This window comes from Pseudophryne corroboree, unplaced genomic scaffold (assembly GCF_028390025.1).
Source record: "Pseudophryne corroboree isolate aPseCor3 unplaced genomic scaffold, aPseCor3.hap2 scaffold_852, whole genome shotgun sequence".
Lineage (NCBI taxonomy): Eukaryota > Metazoa > Chordata > Amphibia > Anura > Myobatrachidae > Pseudophryne > Pseudophryne corroboree.
The window spans coordinates 157,726-181,356 of NW_026970431.1; the positions used below are offsets into that span (position 1 = coordinate 157,726).

The window sequence follows — 23,631 nt, forward strand, 5'->3', positions numbered from 1 at the left end:
CCTCCCTTATACGTCACCTGCAGCGCATTCATAATAAGTCAGTGACAAGTTCAAAAACTTTGGCCGACAGCGGAAGCAGTCCACTGACCAGTAAATCCCTTCCTCTTGTAACCAAGCTCACGCAAACCACCCCACCAACTCCCTCAGTGTCAATTTCCTCCTTCCCCAGGAATGCCAATAGTCCTGCAGGCCATGTCACTGGCAATTCTGATGATTCCTCTCCTGCCTGGGATTCCTCCGATGCATCCTTGCGTGTAACGCCTACTGCTGCTGGCGCTGCTGTTGTTGCTGCTGGGAGTTGATGGTCATCCCAGAGGGGAAGTCGTAAGCCCACTTGTACTACTTCCAGTAAGCAATTGACTGTTCAACAGTCCTTTGCGAGGAAGATGAAATATCACAGCAGTCATCCTGCTGCAAAGCGGATAACTGAGGCCTTGACAACTATGTTGGTGTTAGACGTGCGTCCGGTATCCGCCGTTAGTTCACAGGGAACTAGACAATTTATTGAGGCAGTGTGCCCCCGTTACCAAATACCATCTAGGTTCCACTTCTCTAGGCAGGCGATACCGAGAATGTACACGGACGTCAGAAAAAGACTCACCAGTGTCCTAAAAAATGCAGTTGTACCCAATGTCCACTTAACCACGGACATGTGGACAAGTGGAGCAGGGCAGGGTCAGGACTATATGACTGTGACAGCCCACTGGGTAGATGTATGGACTCCCGCCGCAAGAACAGCAGCGGCGGCACCAGTAGCAGCATCTCGCAAACGCCAACTCTTTCCTAGGCAGGCTACGCTTTGTATCACCGCTTTCCAGAATACGCACACAGCTGAAAACCTCTTACGGCAACTGAGGAAGATCATCGCGGAATGGCTTACCCCAATTGGACTCTCCTGTGGATTTGTGGCATCGGACAACGCCAGCAATATTGTGTGTGCATTAAATATGGGCAAATTCCAGCACGTCCCATGTTTTGCACATACCTTGAATTTGGTGGTGCAGAATTTTTTAAAAAACGACAGGGGCGTGCAAGAGATGCTGTCGGTGGCCAGAAGAATTGCGGGACACTTTCGGCGTACAGGCACCACGTACAGAAGACTGGAGCACCACCAAAAACTACTGAACCTGCCCTGCCATCATCTGAAGCAAGAAGTGGTAACGAGGTGGAATTCAACCCTCTATATGCTTCAGAGGTTGGAGGAGCAGCAAAAGGCCATTCAAGCCTATACAATTGAGCACGATATAGGAGGTGGAATGCACCTGTCTCAAGCGCAGTGGAGAATGATTTCAACGTTGTGCAAGGTTCTGATGTCCTTTGAACTTGCCACACGTGAAGTCAGTTCAGACACTGCCAGCCTGAGTCAGGTCATTCCCCTCATCAGGCTTTTGCAGAAGAAGCTGGAGACATTGAAGGAGGAGCTAACACGGAGCGATTCCGCTAGGCATGTGGGACTTGTGGATGGAGCCCTTAATTCGCTTAACAAGGATTCACGGGTGGTCAATCTGTTGAAATCAGAGCACTACATTTTGGCCACCATGCTCGATCCTAGATTTAAAGCCTACCTTGGATCTCTCTTTCCGGCAGACACAAGTCTGCTGGGGTTGAAAGACCTGCTGGTGAGAAAATTGTCAAGTCAAGCGGAACGCGACCTGTCAACATCTCCTCCTTCACATTCTCCCGCAACTGGGGGTGCGAGGAAAAGGCTCAGAATTCCGAGCCCACCCGCTGGCGGTGATGCAGGGCAGTCTGGAGCGACTGCTGATGCTGACATCTGGTCCGGACTGAAGGACCTGACAACGATTACGGACATGTCGTCTACTGTCACTGCATATGATTCTCTCAACATTGAAAGAATGGTGGAGGATTATATGAGTGACCGCATCCAAGTAGGCACGTCACACAGTCCGTACTTATACTGGCAGGAAAAAGAGGCAATTTGGAGGCCCTTGCACAAACTGGCTTTATTCTACCTAAGTTGCCCTCCCACAAGTGTGTACTCCGAAAGAGTGTTTAGTGCCGCCGCTCACCTTGTCAGCAATCGGCGTACGAGGTTACATCCAGAAAATGTGGAGAAGATGATGTTCATTAAAATGAATTATAATCAATTCCTCCGCGGAGACATTGACCAGCAGCAATTGCCTCCACAGAGTACACAGGGAGCTGAGATGGTGGATTCCAGTGGGGACGAATTGATAATCTGTAAGGAGGGGGATGTACACGGTGATATATCGGAGGATGATGATGAGGTGGACATCTTGCCTCTGTAGAGCCAGTTTGTGCAAGGAGAGATTAATTGCTTCTTTTTTGGTGGGGGTCCAAACCAACCCGTCATATCAGTCACAGTCGTGTGGCAGACCCTGTCACTGAAATGATGGGTTGGTTAAAGTGTGCATGTCCTGTTTATACAACATAAGGGTGGGTGGGAGGGCCCAAGGACAATTCCATCTTGCACCTCTTTTTTCTTTTATTTTTCTTTGCGTCATGTGCTGTTTGGGGAGGGTTTTTTGGAAGGGCCATCCTGCGTGACACTGCAGTGCCACTCCTAGATGGGCCCGGTGTTTGTGTCGGCCACTAGGGTCGCTTATCTTACTCACACAGTCAGCTACCTCATTGCGCCTCTTTTTTTCTTTGCGTCATGTGCTGTTTGGGGAGGGTTTTTTGGAAGGGACATCCTGCGTGACACTGCAGTGCCACTCCTAGATGGGCCCGGTGTTTGTGTCGGCCACTAGGGTCGCTTATCTTACTCACACAGTCAGCTACCTCATTGCGCTTCTTTTTTTCTTTGCGTCATGTGCTGTTTGGGGAGGGTTTTTTGGAAGGGACATCCTGCGTGACACTGCAGTGCCACTCCTAGATGGGCCCGGTGTTTGTGTCGGCCACTAGGGTCGCTTATCTTACTCACACAGTCAGCTACCTCATTGCGCCTCTTTTTTTCTTTGCGTCATGTGCTGTTTGGGGAGGGTTTTTTGGAAGGGCCATCCTGCGTGACACTGCAGTGCCACTCCTAGATGGGCCCGGTGTTTGTGTCGGCCACTAGGGTCGCTTATCTTACTCACACAGTCATCTACCTCATTGCGCCTCTTTTTTTCTTTGCGTCATGTGCTGTTTGGGGAGGGTTTTTTGGAAGGGACATCCTGCGTGACACTGCAGTGCCACTCCTAGATGGGCCCGGTGTTTGTGTCGGCCACTAGGGTCGCTTATCTTACTCACACAGCGACCTCGGTGCAAATTTTAGGACTAAAAATAATATTGTGAGGTGTGAGGTATTCAGAATAGACTGAAAATGAGTGTAAATTATGGTTTTTGAGGTTATTAATACTTTGGGATCAAAATGACCCCCAAATTCTATGATTTAAGCTGTTTTTTAGGGTTTTTTGAAAAAAACACCCGAATCCAAAACACACCCGAATGCGACAAAAAAAATTCGGTGAGGTTTTGCCAAAACGCGGTCGAACCCAAAACACGGCCGCGGAACCGAACACAAAACCAAAACACAAAACCCGAAAAATTTCCGGCGCTCATCTCTAGCTAAAATATTACAATAATTATGATAACATTGTTGTTGTTGTTGTTTTTTAAACCTTTTCTATCACCGTGGACAGCTTATTCAAGTGCCATCTGGCATGCATGTTCCTTTGTTGCTCATCATTCATCACCAAAAATGATTTTCTTTTTCAATTCTTATGACTGTACTGATTGTATTGAATAAAATCCACATCTAGCATAACTAATGAATGCTGAAAAGTGCTCCAGTGGCGCAATTGGTCAGCGCGCGGTACTAATAAGACAGTATCAGTTGAGCAATGCCGAGGTTGTGAGTTCAAGCCTTACCTGGAGCATATATGTATACTGTTTTTTTTTTCCTTTTCTTATGTCATTAGTCATTGATTATAAACTGCTACCTTAATATTTAATATGATATTACAAAGGATGGAAGAAAGAAAGAAAAAACACAAACATGATTGTGCATTTAAGTTGTCAGCACACATCTGCTTTGGTTCAAATGCACTGCATATCTTCCTTCAGTCAGCCAACAAAACAGCAATGGAAAAGATTAACATACTGTTGGTAAAGCAGTTGCATCAAATTGATTTTCTGCAATATAGCATGATAATCCATACTGACAGCTCTGGATAGTACCAGCACATTTCTTGCTGGACTTGGTAATGCAAAGAACACAGTAAACAGCTTCACTTTTTTTCAAAAATAAATAATTGACTATTAAAAACCTATCAGTCTTAAATAAGGACATCAGTAAGCACCACTGGCATAATGGATAAGGCACTGTTCTCCTAAGCCAGTGGTTGTGGGTTTAAGTCCCATCTGAGTTGGAAGTCATTACAGCAGTGTCTCATCACTAGAGTTGATATTTTATCCTTGCTTCAACTGTAAAACAGTCTTGCAGTGTTTAGCTTGTAAAAAATGACCACAGAAGCTAAAATATTACAATAATTATGATAACATTGTTGTTGTTGTTTTTTAAACCTTTTCTATCACCGTGGACAGCTTATTCAAGTACCATCTGGCATGCATGTTCCTTTGTTGCTCATCATTCATCACCAAAAATGATTTTCTTTTTCAATTCTTATGACTGTACTGATTGTATTGAATAAAATCCACATCTAGCATACCAAATTAATGCTGCAAAGTGCTCCAGTGGCGCAATTGGTCAGCACGCGGTACTTATAAGACAGTATCTGTTGAGCAATGCCGAGGTTGTGAGTTCAAGCCTCACCTGGAGCATCTTTGTATACTGTTTTTTTTTCCTTTTCTTATGTCATTAGTCATTGATTATAAACTGCTACCTTAATATTTAATATGATATTACAAAGGATGGAAGAAATAAAGAAAAAACACAAACATGATTGTGCATTTAAGTTGTCAGCACACATCAGCTTTGGTTCAAATGCACTGCATATCTTCCTTCAGTCAGCCAACAAAACAGCAATGGAAAAGATTAACATACTGTTGGTAAAGCAGTTGCATCAAATTGATTTTCTGCAATATAGCATGATAATCCATACTGACAGCTCTGGATAGTACCAGCACATTTCTTGCTGGACTTGGTAATGCAAAGAACACAGTAAACAGCTTCACTTTTTCCTCAAAAATAAATAATTGACTATTAAAAACCTAACAGTCTTAAATAAGAACATCAGTAAGCACCACTGGCATATTGGGTAAGGCACTGTTCTCCTAAGCAAGTGGTTGTGGGTTTAAGTCCCGTCTGAGTTGGAAGTCATTACAGCAAGTGTCTCATCACTAGAGTTGATATTTTATCCTTGCTTCAACTGTAAAACAGTCTTGCAGTGTTTAGCTTGTAAAAAATGACCACAGAAGCTAAAATATGACATTAATTATGATAACATTGTTGTTGTTGTTGTTGTTTTTTAAACCTTTTCTATCACCGTGGACAACTTATTCAAGTGCCATCTGGCATGCATGTTCCTTTGTTGCTCATCATTCATCACCAAAAATGATTTTCTTTTTCAATTCTTATGACTGTACTGATTGTATTGAATAAAATCCACATCCAGCATAACAAATTAATGCTGCAAAGTGCTCCAGTGGCGCAATTGGTCAGCACACGGTACTTATAAGACAGTATCTGTTGAGCAATGCCGAGGTTATGATTTCAAGCCTCACCTGGAGCATCTTTGTATACTGTTTTTTTTTCCTTTTCTTATGTCATTAGTCATTGATTATAAACTGCTACCTTAATATTTAATATGATATTGCAAAGGATGGAAGAAATAAAGAAAAAACACAAACATGATTGTGCATTTAAGTTGTCAGCACACATCTGCTTTGGTTCAAATGCACTGCATATCTTCCTTCAGTTAGCCAACAAAACAGCAATGGAAAAGATTAACATACTGTTGGTAAAGCAGTTGCATGAAATTGATTTTCTGCAATATAGCATGATAATCCATACTGACAGCTCTGGATAGTACCAGCACATTTCTTGCTGGACTTGGTAATGCAAAGAACACAGTAAACAGCTTCACTTTTTCCTCAAAAATAAATAATTGACTATTAAAAACCTAACAGTCTTAAATAAGAACATCAGTAAGCACCACTGGCATAATAGGTAAGGCACTTTTCTCCTAAGCCAGTGGTTGTGGGTTTAAGTCCCGTCTGAGTTGGAAGTCATTACAGCAAGTGTCTCATCACTAGAGTTGATATTTTATCCTTGCTTCAACTGTAAAACAGTCTTGCAGTGTTTAGCTTGTAAAAAATGACCACAGAAGCTAAAATATGACATTAATTATGATAACATTGTTGTTGTTTTTTAAACCTTTTCTATCACCGTGGACAGCTTATTCAAGTGCCATCTGGCATGCATGTTCCTTTGTTGCTCATCATTCATCACCAAAAATGATTTTCTTTTTCAATTCTTATGACTGTACTGATTGTATTGAATAAAATCCACATCTAGCATAACCAATTAATGCTGCAAAGTGCTCCAGTGGCGCAATTGGTCAGTGCGCGGTACTTATAAAACAGTATCTGTTCAGCAATGCCGAGGTTGTGAGTTCAAGCCTCACCTGGAGCATCTTTGTATACTGTTTTTTTTTCCTTTTCTTGTGTCATTAGTCATTGATTATAAACTGCTACCTTAATATTTAATATGATATTACAAAGGATGGAAGAAAGAAAGAAAAAACACAAACATGATTGTTGAAAATGGGTAGGTGAGGTGGGTTCCTGCGCACTCTCTATGCTGCCTAGCGTGAGGTCCTATCCTGATGTGTCACCACACACCTGTACCAGATTGAATACAAAAAGAAAAATTGGATAGAACCTGCTGTGGGCGCAACGTGTGGATAACGATGGTGTTACACCGTGGGGTCAAAGTACAAAGTTATTTGGGTGAGAGAATTTCTTCGCTGTTCTCCAAAAAGTCCTTCATCCGGTAAGTTCTTCTCCCTCAAACGATGTTGTATGCGGAGAAAACACAAATTGTACACAAGAGTTCAAAAAAAGGGGGAATTTCTCCCAATGCAGATAGTTCAGAGTGATGGTGACTTCTCCCCGGACTCTATGGACTACGATGTGGTGGGAAAGTGTGGAGATATCCGTATGGGTTCACCCTGGTGTTTCAAAGTAAACTTGGCCTCTCACATGTGTGCTTACTTTCATGCAAATGAAAAAGGCCTATAAAGGTTTCTTTATAGCCCCCTAAGGGTATTCTTGGTACCGAAAGTGGGTACGCTCCAAACATTCACATGCAAACACTTCTGAAAAGATGCTCACATCTAGGCTTACTTCAGAAGGCGCCGTACTTTCATGTAAAGGTATCTTTATCCCAGCAGGCTGGATGGCCGTCCTCATTCACCTCCTTTGTTTCATATTTAGGCTCGATGTAAAGCACAGAAACGGAGGGATGTATGAGGTTTCAATACATTTATTTTATAAAAATCAACGTGGATCAATAAAAACAAATTCTGAATGGTATACCACAACAAGCAATCTCATTGATGTTATATCAGCAAGGTCAAAAGGTGGGAAAAAAGATGTTAACCCGGGATGTCTCACCGTATTCTTGCTGATAGGGATGATTGGAGTGGTACCTCAGATCCTCACATGCTCCAACGCGTTTCGACCATTAAGTCTTTTTCAAGGTGCATGTGAGTAATGAAATGTCCTGATATTTATACCTAAGGGGACTGACTACTCCGCCCCTTCCTGGGCGGAACCCTGTGGAATCATCAAGATCTTTATTTCTGTATAAACTGGGATTTTTCCCTGGTAATCTAGTGGTGAATGCATAATTGCTGTGGAATAGTAAGATAGGATGGGTGGGAATGGGGAGAAAAGGGTGAGAAAGTGGTGTTATCGCCATGCGTTCCAACCGTGTGGAACGCATGGTCCGGACTTCCGGCGGAAGCACCTGATCATTGTGCTTCCGCTGGTGATAGCGCTCGTATGCGCCGCGTCTAATAGTGTGAAGGACGAGTCCGACGTGACTGATGGTCACGTGGGCTGCCCCGTGCGTGGTGGGCTGCGTCGTCTTGCGTTCCAAATCCAAATGGAACGCATTACGTGGGCGGCGGCCGGGTTTGGCAGAGGAGTATGATGTTCCCCACAATGTACTGAAGGATAAATTGGATGTGGAAGAATAAAAGTGATGGTTTTAGGAAATGCATAATGGATGGAAAAATTTATAAGAGTAATTACTGCGAATGCATGTATAGCATGATGTTGTGATAAATACCACCCTGCTATATTTTGTGGGTGGATAATCAAATGAACCAAATGGACAAATAATAAAATATAAAAAGAAGTAAAATAAATAAAAAAAAATGAAAAATATAAATACAAAACCATGTGTATGGGGACATATTGGGGGGGGGGATACACCGTGGATAAACAAATGAATTATGGAAAAATACTGTTCTTAATTGCTGAATGCAAATCGCTGGACCCTGGTGTAGTGGGTAAGGACCAGGAGGAAAGTGGTAGGCCTAAACTCTCTCCTCTGGGGGGGGGGGGTTTACGATATGGGCTCAACTGAATTATACCGATATTCTATGGTCCCCTGAATTGGCGGTGAGGGATCTAAGAACCCTGCTAACACAGAGCTCTGTTTGGTGCGGTGTTATATTAGGGACTCAATAAGGTTTATAAAAACCATTTAGTCTCGAAGTCCAAATTGAGGCCCGCTGGATGTAAGGTACCCATTTCAAATATGGTTCTCATTTCTTTCTTCGCAAGCTCCTCCTCCATATTATTCTTCCTCCAATTTCCCTTAATTATATGGATTCCACAGAAAGAGACCAGGTCTTTGAGCTGACAATGATGGTGTTCTTTAAAATGTGCTGACACTCCATGAGAGGTAATACCTTTCTTGATGTTACGTACGTGCTCTGCAATACGTTCCTTCAATTTCCTGGTAGTTCTTCCGACATATTGCTTTTTGCAGGAACACGTGATGAGATATATAACATGGTGGCTATCACAGGTAATGAATTGATGAATTTGTCTGCTTTTACCCGTTACGGTGGAAGTATACTCTGTGATTTTAGAAGTCGAACTCCTGCAGTTCTTACACATACTGCACGTTCCACATCTGTGAAAGCCTTTGGTCATGATGGTGCCTGGTTTCTTCTTATCTTGTGCCACACTTTTAACCAAGTGATTTTTAAGGTTGTCTACCCTTCTATATATGAACCTGGGTTTCTCTTTTAAGGTTCCTTTCAGCATAGGATCACGTAGAAGGATCCCCCAGTGTTTTCTAATGATGGTCTCTATCTGTTTGTGTTGGCTACATAACTTGGTAATAAACGGTATACCCATATCCTCTGAAGAATCTTCGTCTTTTATCTTAGGTTCCAACAAATCTTTTCTATTGCTGGTCAGATATTCTTGAAAGGGAATGTCCACTGTACTCGATGTATACCCTTTGGCCAGCAACTGTTTCTTCAATTTGGTTCCCTGTTTCTGATAATCCTCCACCTTTGAACAATTTTTCCTAATTCGGTGAAATTGGCTCTTCGGTACAGATGTGAGCCAATTATTGTGATGGTTGCTGGTGGATGGAATATATGAATTGCAGTCTGTGGGTTTCGTGTAGGTCCGTGTATGTAGAATTTGCTCTTCTATAAAGATCTCAAGATCCAAGAAGTGTACTCTAGTTTTACTGGTTTCAAAGGTGAGTAGGATATTTTTATTATTGTTATTTAGGAATCGACAAAACTCCTGTAGTGACGAGTCTGTGCCTTGCCACACAAAGAAAATGTCGTCGATGTATCTTACCCAGGTGACCAGGTCCGCCCCTGAGCCGCTCCAACTCTCCATGGATTCCTGTTCCCATTTTGCCATGAACAGGTTGGCGTAACTCGGGGCGAACCTGGTACCCATGGCGGTCCCCTTTGTCTGTAGATAATAAGAGCCATCATAGAAGAAGAAGTTGTTCTTCAAAATCAGCTCTATTCCTTCCAGAAGAAAGTCTTGGTATTGCTGTAGGTGAGTTTCTTTTGAAATGAAGTGGGATACTGAGCTTAAGCCATCCGAATGATTTATGATGGTGTAGAGTGATGATACATCCGCTGTAACTAAATGGTAATCCGATTTCCACTCTACGGTTTCCAATTTGTTTATGAGATCTGTGGAATCCTTGAGGTAAGATGGTGTTTTAGAGACTATAGGTTGTAACAAATGATCTATGAATTGTGATAAATTTGACATGAGTGATTCTGTTCCAGCTACTATTGGTCTACCTGGTGGTTTTTCCAAACTCTTATGAACCTTGGGTAGGATATAGAAAACTGGTATGGATGGATTTTGAATAAGCATATATTTGTAGTTCTTTTCTGTAATTGTGTCCTGGCGTTTGTATTTATCCAAGAAGGTGGTGAGTTTCTTTTTGATCTGTTCAGAAGGATTCCCTCTCAATTTCTTGTATGTTACTTCATCTTCAAGGTGTCTTTGGACCTCTTCTTCATAATCCTTTAGATCCAAAATGACTATGCCTCCGCCTTTGTATGCGGGTTTGATTATGATGGAGGTTTGTTCTTTCAGATGCTTCAGTGCATCCCTCTCCTTCTTGTTTAAATTCCTGGATCCTTTTTTCCAAGTGATTTCTTGTTCAAGATCTTCTTTTACTGCTTTTTCAAAGGTCTCTATGAAACATCCTTTTTTGTGGAGGGGATAGAAGATGGATTTGGGTTTGAACTTACTGGGTTCTTCTTCTTCTCTTGTAGGTTGCTCTTGGAAGAATTTGTTTAGTGTGAGTTTGCGTATGAATCTTTGTAAATCCACATATACGTCGAAATTATCCACCTTTGATGACGGGGCAAATTTCAGGCCCCTGCCTAGAACCTTTTCCTCCACCTCCGAGAGCGTATATTTGCTTAGGTTGAAGATCCTAACATAACCTTCGTCTTTCTGTGTGTTCCCTTCTTCAGGGGCGTTATCTACGGGATCCTCTTGGACTCCAGGTATTTGTGGTAAGTTATTCCTCTTCTTCTTTTTCTTTTTCTTCTTTGTCCTTTCAATTGATGGTACTCCTTTGTTTTTCTTCTTTTTCCCTCCCCGTTTTCCTCTTTTTGTTCTTTTTGTTTTCGGGGTGGGTTTTATCCTAAAAAAACCTCCCCTCCATAGTGCTCCTGCTGTTGGCGGAATGTCCTATCTTTGAATCTCGGATTTCCATGGTTGGTGTATTCTCTTGTTCCAAGATTCCGATGTTCAATACTCCTGTCCCTTTTCCTTTGTCTATAACCCTCTCTCCAGGATCCTCTCTTCTCCCTTACATGACTGCGTCTTTCATGGATGGGGGTTCTTCCTCTCCAAGATCTTCTTCTTTCTTCTATATGACGATCTCTACGAAAGGAAACTTACCTTTTCCTTGGGTGTGGGTACGTCCTACTATTCGTGGTTTCCCTTTTCTTTTCTCTTTGATCCTCCCTATTCCTTCTAAAGGGACGTTCTTCATCAAACCTGGATCTTTGTTCATAGTTTCTTGGTTTGGTTCCTTGTGGTCCAAAAAAGTTCCTCTCCTTCTTAGTTATGAGATGTTGCTTGCCCTCTTTAAAGTCTGTGACGTCCCGCTGATACTTGTTTCTCTTTTTCTGCATGAGTTCCTTCTCATTATGGCCCACCTTTTCTGTTATATCTTGTTCCATCTCTTTATAATCAGTAAGTTCTTTAAATGGCTCTACCAGTGTTTTTAGAGAGTCAATCTCTGTTTCCAGATCTTTCAACTCCTTTGTTCTTTCTCGTACCAGGAGTCTCATGAGTGAGAGGGAACATGAGTCTAAAATTCTCATCCATTCCGCTTCAAACGTTGAGGATCTATTCTGAAAGGATGGCAACTTATCTATTCTTAGACCTCTGGGAATGATTTCCTCTGCAATATATCTCTCTAGTGAGATCAGCTCCCACCAGATTCTACCTTCTTTCAATAAGGCATTTTGTAATTTCTCCATCATACCCTCTAGATCGCCATCTATGCATGGTGTGGTTTCTGCATGATCTAGGAAAATTTCCTCTAGTTTCTCTCTCCTTACATCTCTGTGAGCAAACATGGTTCAAGTGCAGCTGGAAACTACCTCAAGGTGAAAACAATCTATTGAAAATGGGTAGGTGAGGTTGGTTCCTGCGCACTCTCTATGCTGCCTAGCGTGAGGTCCTATCCTGATGTGTCACCACACACCTGTACCAGATTGAATACAAAAAGAAAAATTGGATAGAACCTGCTGTGGGCGCAACGTGTGGATAACGATGGTGTTACACCGTGGGGTCAAAGTACAAAGTTATTTGGGTGAGAGAATTTCTTCGCTGTTCTCCAAAAAGTCCTTCATCCGGTAAGTTCTTCTCCCTCAAACGATGTTGTATGCGGAGAAAACACAAATTGTACACAAGAGTTCAAAAAAAGGGGGAATTTCTCCCAATGCAGATAGTTCAGAGTGATGGTGACTTCTCCCCGGACTCTATGGACTACGATGTGGTGGGAAAGTGTGGAGATATCCGTATGGGTTCACCCTGGTGTTTCAAAGTAAACTTGGCCTCTCACATGTGTGCTTACTTTCATGCAAATGAAAAAGGCCTATAAAGGTTTCTTTATAGCCCCCTAAGGGTATTCTTGGTACCGAAAGTGGGTACGCTCCAAACATTCACATGCAAACACTTCTGAAAGGATGCTCACATCTAGGCTTACTTCAGAAGGCGCCGTACTTTCATGTAAAGGTATCTTTATCCCAGCAGGCTGGATGGCCGTCCTCATTCACCTCCTTTGTTTCGTATTTAGGCTCGATGTAAAGCACAGAAACGGAGGGATGTATGAGGTTTCAATACATTTATTTTATAAAAATCAACGTGGATCAATAAAAACAAATTCTGAATGGTATACCACAACAAGCAATCTCATTGATGTTATATCAGCAAGGTCAAAAGGTGGGAAAAAAGATGTTAACCCGGGATGTCTCACCGTATTCTTGCTGATAGGAATGATTGGAGTGGTACCTCAGATCCTCACATGCTCCAACGCGTTTCGACTATTAAGTCTTTTTCAAGGTGCATGTGAGTAATAAAATGTCCTGATATTTATACCTAAGGGGACTGACTACTCCGCCCCTTCCCTAATATAACACCGCACCTAACAGAGCTCTGTGTTAGCAGGGTTCTTAGATCCCTCACCGCCAATTCAGGGGACCATAGAATATCGGTATAATTCAGTTGAGCCCATATCGTAAACCCCCCCCCAGAGGAGAGAGTTTAGGCCTACCTCTTTCCTCCTGGTCCTTACCCACTACACCAGGGTCCAGCGATTTGCATTCAGCAATTAAGAACAGTATTTTTCCATAATTCATTTGTTTATCCACGGTGTATCCCCCCCCCCAATATGTCCCCATACACATGGTTTTGTATTTATATTTTTCATTTTTTTTATTTTTATTTTACTTCTTTTTATATTTTATTATTTGTCCATTTGGTTCATTTGATTATCCACCCACAAAATATAGCAGGGTGGTATTTATCACAACATCATGCTATACATGCATTCGCTGTAATTACTCTTATAAATTTTTCCATCCATTATGCATTTCCTAAAACCATCACTTTTATTCTTCCACATCCAATTTATCCTTCAGTACATTGAGGGGAACATCATACTCATCTGCCAAACCCGGCCGCCACCCACGTCATGCGTTCCATTTGGATTTGGAACGCAAGACGACGCAGCCCACCACGCACGGGGCAGCCCACGTGACCATCAGTCACGTCGGACTCGTCCTTCACACTATTAGACGCGGCGCATACGAGCGCTACCACCAGCGGAAGCACAATGATCAGGTGCTTCCGCCGGAAGTCCGGACCATGCGTTCCACACGGTTGGAACGCATGGCGATAACACCACTTTCTCACCCTTTTCTCCCCATTCTCACCCATCCTATCTTACTATTCCACAGCAATTATGCATTCACCACTAGATTACCAGGGAAAAATCCCAGTTTATACAGAAATAAAGATCTTGATGATTCCACAGGGTTCCGCCCAGGAAGGGGCGGAGTAGTCAGTCCCCTTAGGTATAAATATCAGGACATTTCATTACTCACATGCACCTTGAAAAAGACTTAATAGTCGAAACACGTTGGAGCATGTGAGGATCTGAGGTACCACTCCAATCATCCCTATCAGCAAGAATACGGTGAGACATCCCGGGTTAACATCTTTTTTCCCACCTTTTGACCTTGCTGATATAACATCAATGAGATTGCTTGTTGTGGTATACCATTCAGAATTTGTTTTTATTGATCCACGTTGATTTTTATAAAATAAATGTATTGAAACCTCATACATCCCTCCGTTTCTGTGCTTTACATCGAGCCTAAATACGAAACAAAGGAGGTGAATGAGGACGGCCATCCAGCCTGCTGGGATAAAGATACCTTTACATGAAAGTACGGCGCCTTCTGAAGTAAGCCTAGATGTGAGCATCCTTTCAGAAGTGTTTGCATGTGAATGTTTGGAGCGTACCCACTTTCGGTACCAAGAATACCCTTAGGGGGTTATAAAGAAACCTTTATAGGCCTTTTTCATTTGCATGAAAGTAAGCACACATGTGAGAGGCCAAGTTTACTTTGAAACACCAGGGTGAACCCATACGGATATCTCCACACTTTCCCACCACATCGTAGTCCATAGAGTCCGTGGAGAAGTCACCATCACTCTGAACTATCTGCATTGGGAGAAATTCCCCCTTTTTTGAACTCTTGTGTACAATTTGTGTTTTCTCCGCATACAACATCGTTTGAGGGAGAAGAACTTACCGGATGAAGGACTTTTTGGAGAACAGCGAAGAAATTCTCTCACCCAAATAACTTTGTACTTTGACCCCACGGTGTAACACCATCGTTATCCACACGTTGCGCCCACAGCAGGTTCTATCCAATTTTTCTTTTTGTATACAAACATGATTGTGCATTTAAGTTGTCAGCACACATCTGCTTTGGTTCAAATGCACTGCATATTTTTCTTCAGTCAGCCAACAAAACAGCAATGGAAAAGATTAACATACTGTTGGTAAAGCAGTTGCATCAAATTTATTTTCTGCAATATAGCATGATAATCCATACTGACAGCTCTGGATAGTACCAGCACATTTCTTGCTGGACTTGGTAATGCAAAGAACACAGTAAACAGCTTCACTTTTTCCTCAAAAATAAATAATTGACTATTAAAAACCTAACAGTCTTAAATAAGAACATCAGTAAGCACCACTGGCATAATGGATAAGTCACTGCCCTCCTAAGCCAGGTGGTCCAAGTCCCATATGGGGTGGAAGTAATTACAGCAAGTGTCTCATCACTAGAGTTGATATTTTATCCTTGCTTCAACTGTAAAACAGTCTTGCAGTGTTTAGCTTGTAAAAAATGACCACAGAAGCTAAAATATGACATTAATTATGATAACATTGTTGTTGTTGTTTTTTTAAACCTTTTCTATCACTGTGGACAGCCTATTCAAGTGCCATCTGGCATGCATGTTCCTTTGTTGCTCATCATTCATCACCAAAAATGATTTTCTTTTTCAATTCTTATGACTGTACTGATTGTATTGAATAAAATCCACATCTAGCATAACCAATTAATGCTGCAAAGTGCTCCAGTGGCACAATTGGTCAGTGCGCGGTACTTATACGATAGTATCTGTTGAGCAATGCCGAGGTTGTGAGTTCAAGCCTCACCTGGAGCATCTTTGTATACTGTTTATTTTTTCCTTTTCTTGTGTCATTAGTCATTGATTATAAACTGCTACCTTAATATTTAATATGATATTACAAAGGATGGAAGAAAGAAAGAAAAAACACAAACATGATTGTGCATTTAAGTTGTCAGCACACATCTGCTTTGGTTCAAATGCACTGCATATCTTTCTTCAGTCAGCCAACAAAACAGCAATGGAAAAGATTAACATACTGTTGGTAAAGCAGTTGCATCAAATTGATTTTCTTCAATATAGCATGATAATCCATACTGACAGCTCTGGATAGTACCAGCACATTTCTTGCTGGACTTGGTAATGCAAAGAACACAGTAAACAGCTTCACTTTTTCCTCAAAAATAAATAATTGACTATTAAAAACCTAACAGTCTTAAATAAGAACATCAGTAAGCACCACTGGCATAATGGATAAGTTACTGCCCTCCTAAGCCAGGGGGTCCAAGTCCCATATGGGGTGGAATTCATTACAGCAAGTGTCTCATCACTAGAGTTGATATTTTATCCTTGCTTCAACTGTAAAACAGTCTTGCAGTGTTTAGCTTGTAAAAAATGACCACAGAAGCTAAAATATGACATTAATTATGATAACATTGTTGTTGTTGTTGTTTTTTAAACCTTTTCTATCACCGTGGACAGCTTATTCAAGTGCCATCTGGCATGCATGTTCCTTTGTTGCTCATCATTCATCACCAAAAATGATTTTCTTTTTCAATTCTTATGACTGTACTGATTGTATTGAATAAAATCCACATCTAGCATAACCAATCAATGCTGCAAAGTGCTCCAGTGGTGCAATTGGTCAGCGTGCGGTACTTATAAGACAGTATCTGTTGAGCAATGCCGAGGTTGTGAGTTCGAGCCTCACCTGGAGCAGCTTTGTATACTGTTTTTTTTCCTTTTCTTACGTCATTAGTTATTGATTATAAACTGCTACCTTAATATTTAATATGATATTACAAATGATGGAAGAAAGAAAGAAAAAACACAAACATGATTGTGCATTTAAGTTGTCAGCACACATCTGCATATCTTCCTTCAGTCAGCCAACAAAACAGCAATGGAAAAGATTAACATACTGTTGGCAAAGCAGTTGCATCAAATTGATTTTCTGCAATATAGCATGATAATCCATACTGACAGCTCTGGATAGTACCAGCACATTTCTTGCTGGACTTGGTAATGCAAAGAACACAGTAAACAGCTTCACTTTATCCTCAAAAATAAATAATTGACTATTAAAAACCTAACAGTCTTAAATAAGAACATCAGTAAGCACCACTGGCATAATGGATAAGTCACTGCCCTCCTAAGCCAGGGGGTCCAAGTCCCATATGGGGTGGAATTCATTACAGCAAGTGTCTCATCACTAGAGTTGATATTTTATCCTTGCTTCAACTGTAAAACAGTCTTGCAGTGTTTAGCTTGTAAAAAATGACCACAGAAGCTAAAATATGACAATAATTATGATAACATTGTTGTTGTTGTTTTTTAAACCTTTTCTATCACCGTGGACAGCTTATTCAAGTGCCATCTGGCATGCATGTTCCTTTGTTGCTCATCATTCATCACCAAAAATTATTTTCTTTTTCAATTCTTATGACTGTACTGATTGTATTGAATAAAATCCACATCTAGCATAACCAATCAATGCTGCAAAGTGCTCCAGTGGTGCAATTGGTCAGCGTGCGTTACTTATAAGACAGTATCTGTTGAGCAATGCCGAGGTTGTGAGTTCAAGCCTCACCTGGAGCATCTTTGTATACTGTTTTTTTCCTTTTCTTATGTCATTAGTCATTGATTATAAACTGCTACCTTAATAATTAATATGATATTACAAAGGATGGAAATAAGAAAGAAAAAACACAAACATGATTGTGCATTTAAGTTGTCAGCACACATCTGCTTTGGTTCAAATGCACTGCATATCTTCCTTCAGTCAGCCAACAAAACAGCAATGGAAAAGATTAACATACTGTTGGTAAAGCAGTTGCATCAAATTGATTTTCTGCAATATAGCATGATAATCCATACTGACAGCTCTGGATAGTACCAGCACATTTCTTGCTGGACTTGGTAATGCAAAGAACACAGCAAACAGCTTCACTTTTTCCTCAAAAATAAATAATTGACTATTAAAAACCTAACAGTCTTAAATAAGAACATCAGTACGCACCACTGGCATAATGGGTAAGGTACTGTTCTCCTAAGCCAGTGGTTGTGGGTTTAAGTCCCGTCTGAGTTGGAAGTCATTACAGCAAGTGTCTCATCACTAGAGTTGATATTTTATCCTTGCTTCAACTGTAAAACAGTCTTGCAGTGTTTAGCTTGTAAAAAATGACCACAGAAGCTAAAATATGACATTAATTATGATAACATTGTTGTTGTTGTTGTTGTTTTTTAAACCTTTTCTATCACCGTGGACAGCTTATTCAAGTGCCATCTGGCATGCATGTTCCTTTGTTGCTCATCATTCATCACCAAAAATGATTTTCTTTTTCAATTCTTATGACTGTACTGATTGTATTGAATAAAATCCACATCTAGCATAACCAATGAATGCTGCAAAGTGCTCCAGTGGCGCAATTGGTCAGCGCGCGGTACTAATAAGACAGTATCAGTTGAGCAATGCCGAGGTTGTGAGTTCAAGCCTTACCTGGAGCATATTTGTATACTGTTTTTTTTTCCTTTTCTTATGTCATTAGTCATTGATTATAAACTGCTACCTTAATATTTAATATGATATTACAAAGGATGGAAGAAAGAAAGAAAAAACACAAACATGATTGTGCATTTAAGAAGTCAGCACACATCTGCTTTGGTTCAAATGCACTGCATATCTTCCTTCAGTCAGCCAACAAAACAGCAACGGAAAAGATTAACATACTGTTGGTAAAGCAGTTGCATCAAATTGATTTTCTGCTATATAGCATGATAATCCATACTGACAGCTCTGGATAGTACCAGCACATTTCTTGCTGGACTTGGTAATGCAAAGAACACAGTAAACAGCTTTACTTTTTCCTCAAAAATAAATAATTGACTATTAAAAACCTAACAGTCTTAAATAAGAACATCAGTAAGCACCACTGGCATAATGGGTAAGGTACTGTTCTTCTAAGCCAGTGGTTGTGGGTTTAAGTCCCGTCTGAGTTGGAAGTCATTACAGCAAGTGTCTCATCACTAGAGTTGATATTTTATCCTTGCTTCAAGTGTAAAACAGTCTTGCAGTGTTTAGCTTTGAAAAAATGACCACAGAAGCTAAAATATGACATTAATTATGATAACATTGTTGTTGTTGTTTTTTTTTTAAACCTTTTCTATCACTGTGGACAGCTTATTCAAGTGCCATCTGGCATGCATGTTCCTTTGTTGCTCATCATTCATCACCAAAAATGATTTTCTTTTTCAATGCTTATGACTGTACTGATTGTATTGAATAAAATCCACATCTAGCATAACCAATCAATGCTGCAAAGTGCTCCAGTGGTGCAATTGGTCAGCATGCGGTACTTATAAGACAGTATCTGTTGAGCAATGCCGAGGTTGTGAGTTCAAGCCTCACCTGGAGCAGCTTTGTATACTGTTTTTTTTTCCTTTTCTTATGTCATTAGTCATTGATTATAAACTGCTACTTTAATATTTAATATGATATTACAAAGGATGGAAGAAAGAAAGAAAAAACACAAACATGATTGTGCATTTAAGTTGTCAGCACACATCTGCATATCTTCCTTCAGTCAGCCAACAAAACAGCAATGGAAAAGATTAACATACTGTTGGTAAAGCAGTTGCATCAAATTGATTTTCTGCAATATAGCATGATAATCCATACTGACAGCTCTGGATAGTACCAGCACATTTCTTGCTGGACTTGGTAATGCAAAGAACACAGTAAACAGCTTCACTTTTTCCTCAAAAATAAATAATTGACTATTAAAAACCTAACAGTCTTAAATAAGAACATCAGTAAGCACCACTGGCATAATGGGTAAGGCACTGTTCTCCTAAGCCAGTGGTTGTGGGTTTAAGTCCCATCTGAGTTGGAAGTCATTACAGCAAGTGTCTCATCACTAGAGTTGATATTTTATCCTTGCTTCAACTGTAAAACAGTCTTGCAGTGTTTAGCTTGTAAAAAATGACCACAGAAGCTAAAATATGACATTAATTATGATAACATTGTTGTTGTTGTTTTTTAAACCTTTTCTATCACCGTGGACAGCTTATTCAAGTGCCATCTGGCATGCATGTTCCTTTGTTGCTCATCATTCATCACCAAAAATGATTTTCTTTTTCAATTCTTATGACTGTACTGATTGTATTGAATAAAATACATATCTAGCATAACCAATTAATGCTGCAAAGTACTCCAGTGGCGCAATTGGTCAGCACGTGGTACTTATAAGACAGTATCTGTTGAGCAATGCCGAGGTTGTGAGTTCAAGCCTCACCTGGAGCATCTTTGTATTCTGTTTTTTTTTTCCTTTTCTTATGTCATTAGTTATTGATTATAAACTGCTACCTTAATATGTAATATGATATTACAAAGGATGGAAGAAAAAAAGAAAAAACACAAACATGATTGTGCATTTAAGTTGTCAGCACACATCTGCTTTGGTTCAAATGCACTGCATATCTTCCTTCAGTCAGCCAACAAAACAGCAATGGAAAAGATTAACATACTGTTGGTAAAGCAGTTGCATCAAATTGATTTTCTGCAATATAGCATGATAATCCATTCTGACAGCTCTGGATAGTACCAGCACATTTCTTGCTGGACTTGGTAATGCAAAGAACACAGTAAACAGCTTCACTTTTTTCTCAAAAATAAATAATTGACTATTAAAAACCTAACAGTCTTAAATAAGAACATCAGTAAGCACCACTGGCATAATGGATAAGTCACTGCCCTCCTAAGCCAGGGGGTCCAAGTCCCATATGGGGTGGAAGTAATTACAGCAAGTGTCTCATTACTAGAGTTGATATTTTATCCTTGCTTCAACTGTAAAACAGTCTTGCAGTGTTTAGCTTGTAAAAAATGACCACAGAAGCTAAAATATGACATTAATTATGATAACATTGTTGTTGTTGTTGTTGTTTTTTAAACCTTTTCTATCACCGTGGACAGCTTATTCAAGTGCCATCTGGCATGCATGTTCCTTTGTTGCTCATCATTCATCACCAAAAATGATTTTCTTTTTTAATTCTTATGACTGTACTGATTGTATTGAATAAAATCCACATCTAGCATAACCAATCAACGCTGCAAAGTGCTCCAGTGGTGCAATAGGTCAGCGTGCGGTACTTATAAGACAGTATCTGTTGAGCAATGCCGAGGTTGTGAGTTCAAGTCTCACCTGGAGCAGCTTTGTATACTGTTTTTTTTCCTTTTCTTATGTCATTAGTCATTGATTATAAACTGCTACCTTAATATTTAATATGATATTAAAAAGGATGGAAGAAAGAAAGAAAAAACACAAACATGATTGTGCATTTAAGTTGTCAGCACACATCTGCATATCTTCCTTCAGTCAGCCAACAAAACAGCAATGGAAAAGATTAACATACTGTTGGTAAAGCAGTTGCATCAAATTGATTTTCTGCAATATAGCATGATAATCCATACTGACAGCTCTGGATAGTACCAGCACATTTCTTGCTGGACTTGGTAATGCAAAGAACACAGTAAACAGCTTCACTTTTTACTCAAAAATAAATAATTGACTATTAAAAACCTAACAGTCTTAAATAAGAACATCAGTAAGCACCACTGGCATAATGGGTAAGGCACTGTTCTCCTAAGCCAGTGGTTGTGGGTTTAAGTCCCATCTGAGTTGGAAGTCATTACAGCAAGTGTCTCATCACTAGAGTTGATATTTTATCCTTGCTTCAACTGTAAAACAGTCTTGCAGTGTTTAGCTTGTAAAAAATGACCACAGAAGCTAAAATATGACATTAATTATGATAACATTGTTGTTGTTGTTTTTTAAACCTTTTCTATCAGCGTGGACAGCTTATTCAAGTGCCATCTGGCATGCATGTTCCTTTGTTGCTCATCATTCATCACCAAAAATGATTTTCTTTTTCAATTCTTATGACTGTACTGATTGTATTGAATAAAATACACATCTAGCATAACCAATTAATGCTGCAAAGTACTCCAGTGGCGCAATTGGTCAGCACGTGGTACTTATAAGACAGTATCTGTTGAGCAATGCCGAGGTTGTGAGTTCAAGCCTCACCTGGAGCATATTTGAATTCTGTTTTTTTTCCCCTTTTCTTATGTCATTAGTTATTGATTATAAACTGCTACCTTAATATGTAATATGATATTACAAAGGATGGAAGAAAAAAAGAAAAAACACAAACATGATTGTGCATTTAAGTTGTCAGCACACATCTGCTTTGGTTCAAATGCACTGCATATCTTCCTTCAGTCAGCCAACAAAACAGCAATGGAAAAGATTAACATACTGTTGGTAAAGCAGTTGCATCAAATTGATTTTCTGCAATATAGCATGATAATCCATTCTGACAGCTCTGGATAGTACCAGCATATTTCTTGCTGGACTTGGTAATGCAAAGAACACAGTAAACAGCTTCACTTTTTCCTCAAAAATAAATAATTGACTATTAAAAACCTAACAGTCTTAAATAAGAACATCAGTAAGCACCACTGGCATAATGGATAAGTCACTGCCCTCCTAAGCCAGGGGGTCCAAGTCCCGTCTGAGTTGGAAGTCATTACAGCAAGTGTCTCATCACTAGAGTTGATATTTTATCCTTCCTTCAACTGTACAACAGTCTTGCAGTGTTTAGCTTGTAAAAAATGACCACAGAAGCTAAAATATGACATTAATTATGATAACATTGTTGTTGTGGTTTTTTAAACCTTTTCTATCACCGTGGACAGATTATTCAAGTGCCATCTGGCATGCATGTTCCTTTGTTGCTCATCATTCATCACCAAAAATGATTTTCTTTTTCAATTCTTATGACTGTACTGATTGTATTAAATAAAATCCACATCTAGCATAACCAATTAATGATGCAAAGTGCTCCAGTGGCGCAATTGGTCAGCGCGCGGTACTTATAAGACAGTATCTGTTGAGCAATGCCGAAGTTGTGAGTTCAAGCCTCCCCTGGAGCAGCTTTGTATAATGTTTTTTTTTTCCTTTTTTTATGTCATTAGTCATTGATTATAAACTGCTACCTTAATATTTAATATGATATTACAAAGGATGGAAGAAAGAAAGAAAAAACACAAACATGATTGTGCATTTAAGTTGTCAGCACACATCTGCTTTGGTTCAAATGCACTGCATATCTTCCTTCAGTCAGCCAACAAAACAGCAATGGAAAAGATTAACATACTGTTGGTAAAGCAGTTGCATCAAATTGATTTTCTGCAATATAACATGATAATCCATACTGACAGCTCTGGATAGTACCAGCACATTTCTTGCTGGACTTGGTAATGCAAAGAACACAGTAAACAGCTTCACTTTTTTTCAAAAATAAATAATTGACTATTAAAAACCTATCAGTCTTAAATAAGGACATCAGTAAGCACCACTGGCATAATGGGTAAGGCACTGTTCTCTTAAACCAGTGGTTGTGGGTTTAAGTCCCATCTGAGTTGGAAGTCATTACAGCAAGTGTCTCATCACTAGAGTTGATATTTTATCCTTGCTTCAACTGTAAAACAGTCTTGCAGTGTTTAGCTTGTAAAAAATGACCACAGAAGCTAAAATATGACATTAATTATGATAACATTGTTGTTGTTGTTGTTTTTTAAACCTTTTCTATCAGCGTGGACAGCTTATTCAAGTGCCATCTGGCATGCATGTTCCTTTGTTGCTCATCATTCATCACCAAAAATGATTTTCTTTTTCAATTCTT

General features: G+C 40.0%; 7 non-coding genes across 7 annotated transcripts; all 7 read left to right on the top strand.

The window, feature by feature from the left end:
* The first annotated feature begins 3,749 nt into the window (after window positions 1–3,749).
* Window positions 3,750–3,842, top strand: TRNAI-AAU (transfer RNA isoleucine (anticodon AAU)). The gene is given in 2 exon segments: window positions 3,750–3,787; window positions 3,807–3,842. It is a non-coding gene; the product is annotated as a tRNA-Ile (tRNA).
* An 811-nt stretch (window positions 3,843–4,653) lies between these two features.
* On the top strand, window positions 4,654–4,746 carry TRNAI-UAU (transfer RNA isoleucine (anticodon UAU)). The gene is given in 2 exon segments: window positions 4,654–4,691; window positions 4,711–4,746. It is a non-coding gene; the product is annotated as a tRNA-Ile (tRNA).
* A 1,720-nt stretch (window positions 4,747–6,466) lies between these two features.
* Window positions 6,467–6,559, top strand: TRNAI-UAU (transfer RNA isoleucine (anticodon UAU)). Its single transcript is given in 2 exon segments — window positions 6,467–6,504; window positions 6,524–6,559. It is a non-coding gene; the product is annotated as a tRNA-Ile (tRNA).
* Window positions 6,560–15,609: 9,050 nt separating this feature from the next.
* TRNAI-UAU (transfer RNA isoleucine (anticodon UAU)) lies at window positions 15,610–15,702 on the top strand. Its single transcript is given in 2 exon segments — window positions 15,610–15,647; window positions 15,667–15,702. It is a non-coding gene; the product is annotated as a tRNA-Ile (tRNA).
* An 810-nt stretch (window positions 15,703–16,512) lies between these two features.
* Window positions 16,513–16,605, top strand: TRNAI-UAU (transfer RNA isoleucine (anticodon UAU)). Its single transcript is given in 2 exon segments — window positions 16,513–16,550; window positions 16,570–16,605. It is a non-coding gene; the product is annotated as a tRNA-Ile (tRNA).
* A 1,695-nt stretch (window positions 16,606–18,300) lies between these two features.
* TRNAI-AAU (transfer RNA isoleucine (anticodon AAU)) lies at window positions 18,301–18,393 on the top strand. Its single transcript is given in 2 exon segments — window positions 18,301–18,338; window positions 18,358–18,393. It is a non-coding gene; the product is annotated as a tRNA-Ile (tRNA).
* Window positions 18,394–19,209: 816 nt separating this feature from the next.
* Window positions 19,210–19,302, top strand: TRNAI-UAU (transfer RNA isoleucine (anticodon UAU)). The gene is given in 2 exon segments: window positions 19,210–19,247; window positions 19,267–19,302. It is a non-coding gene; the product is annotated as a tRNA-Ile (tRNA).
* Window positions 19,303–23,631: the final 4,329 nt, after the last annotated feature.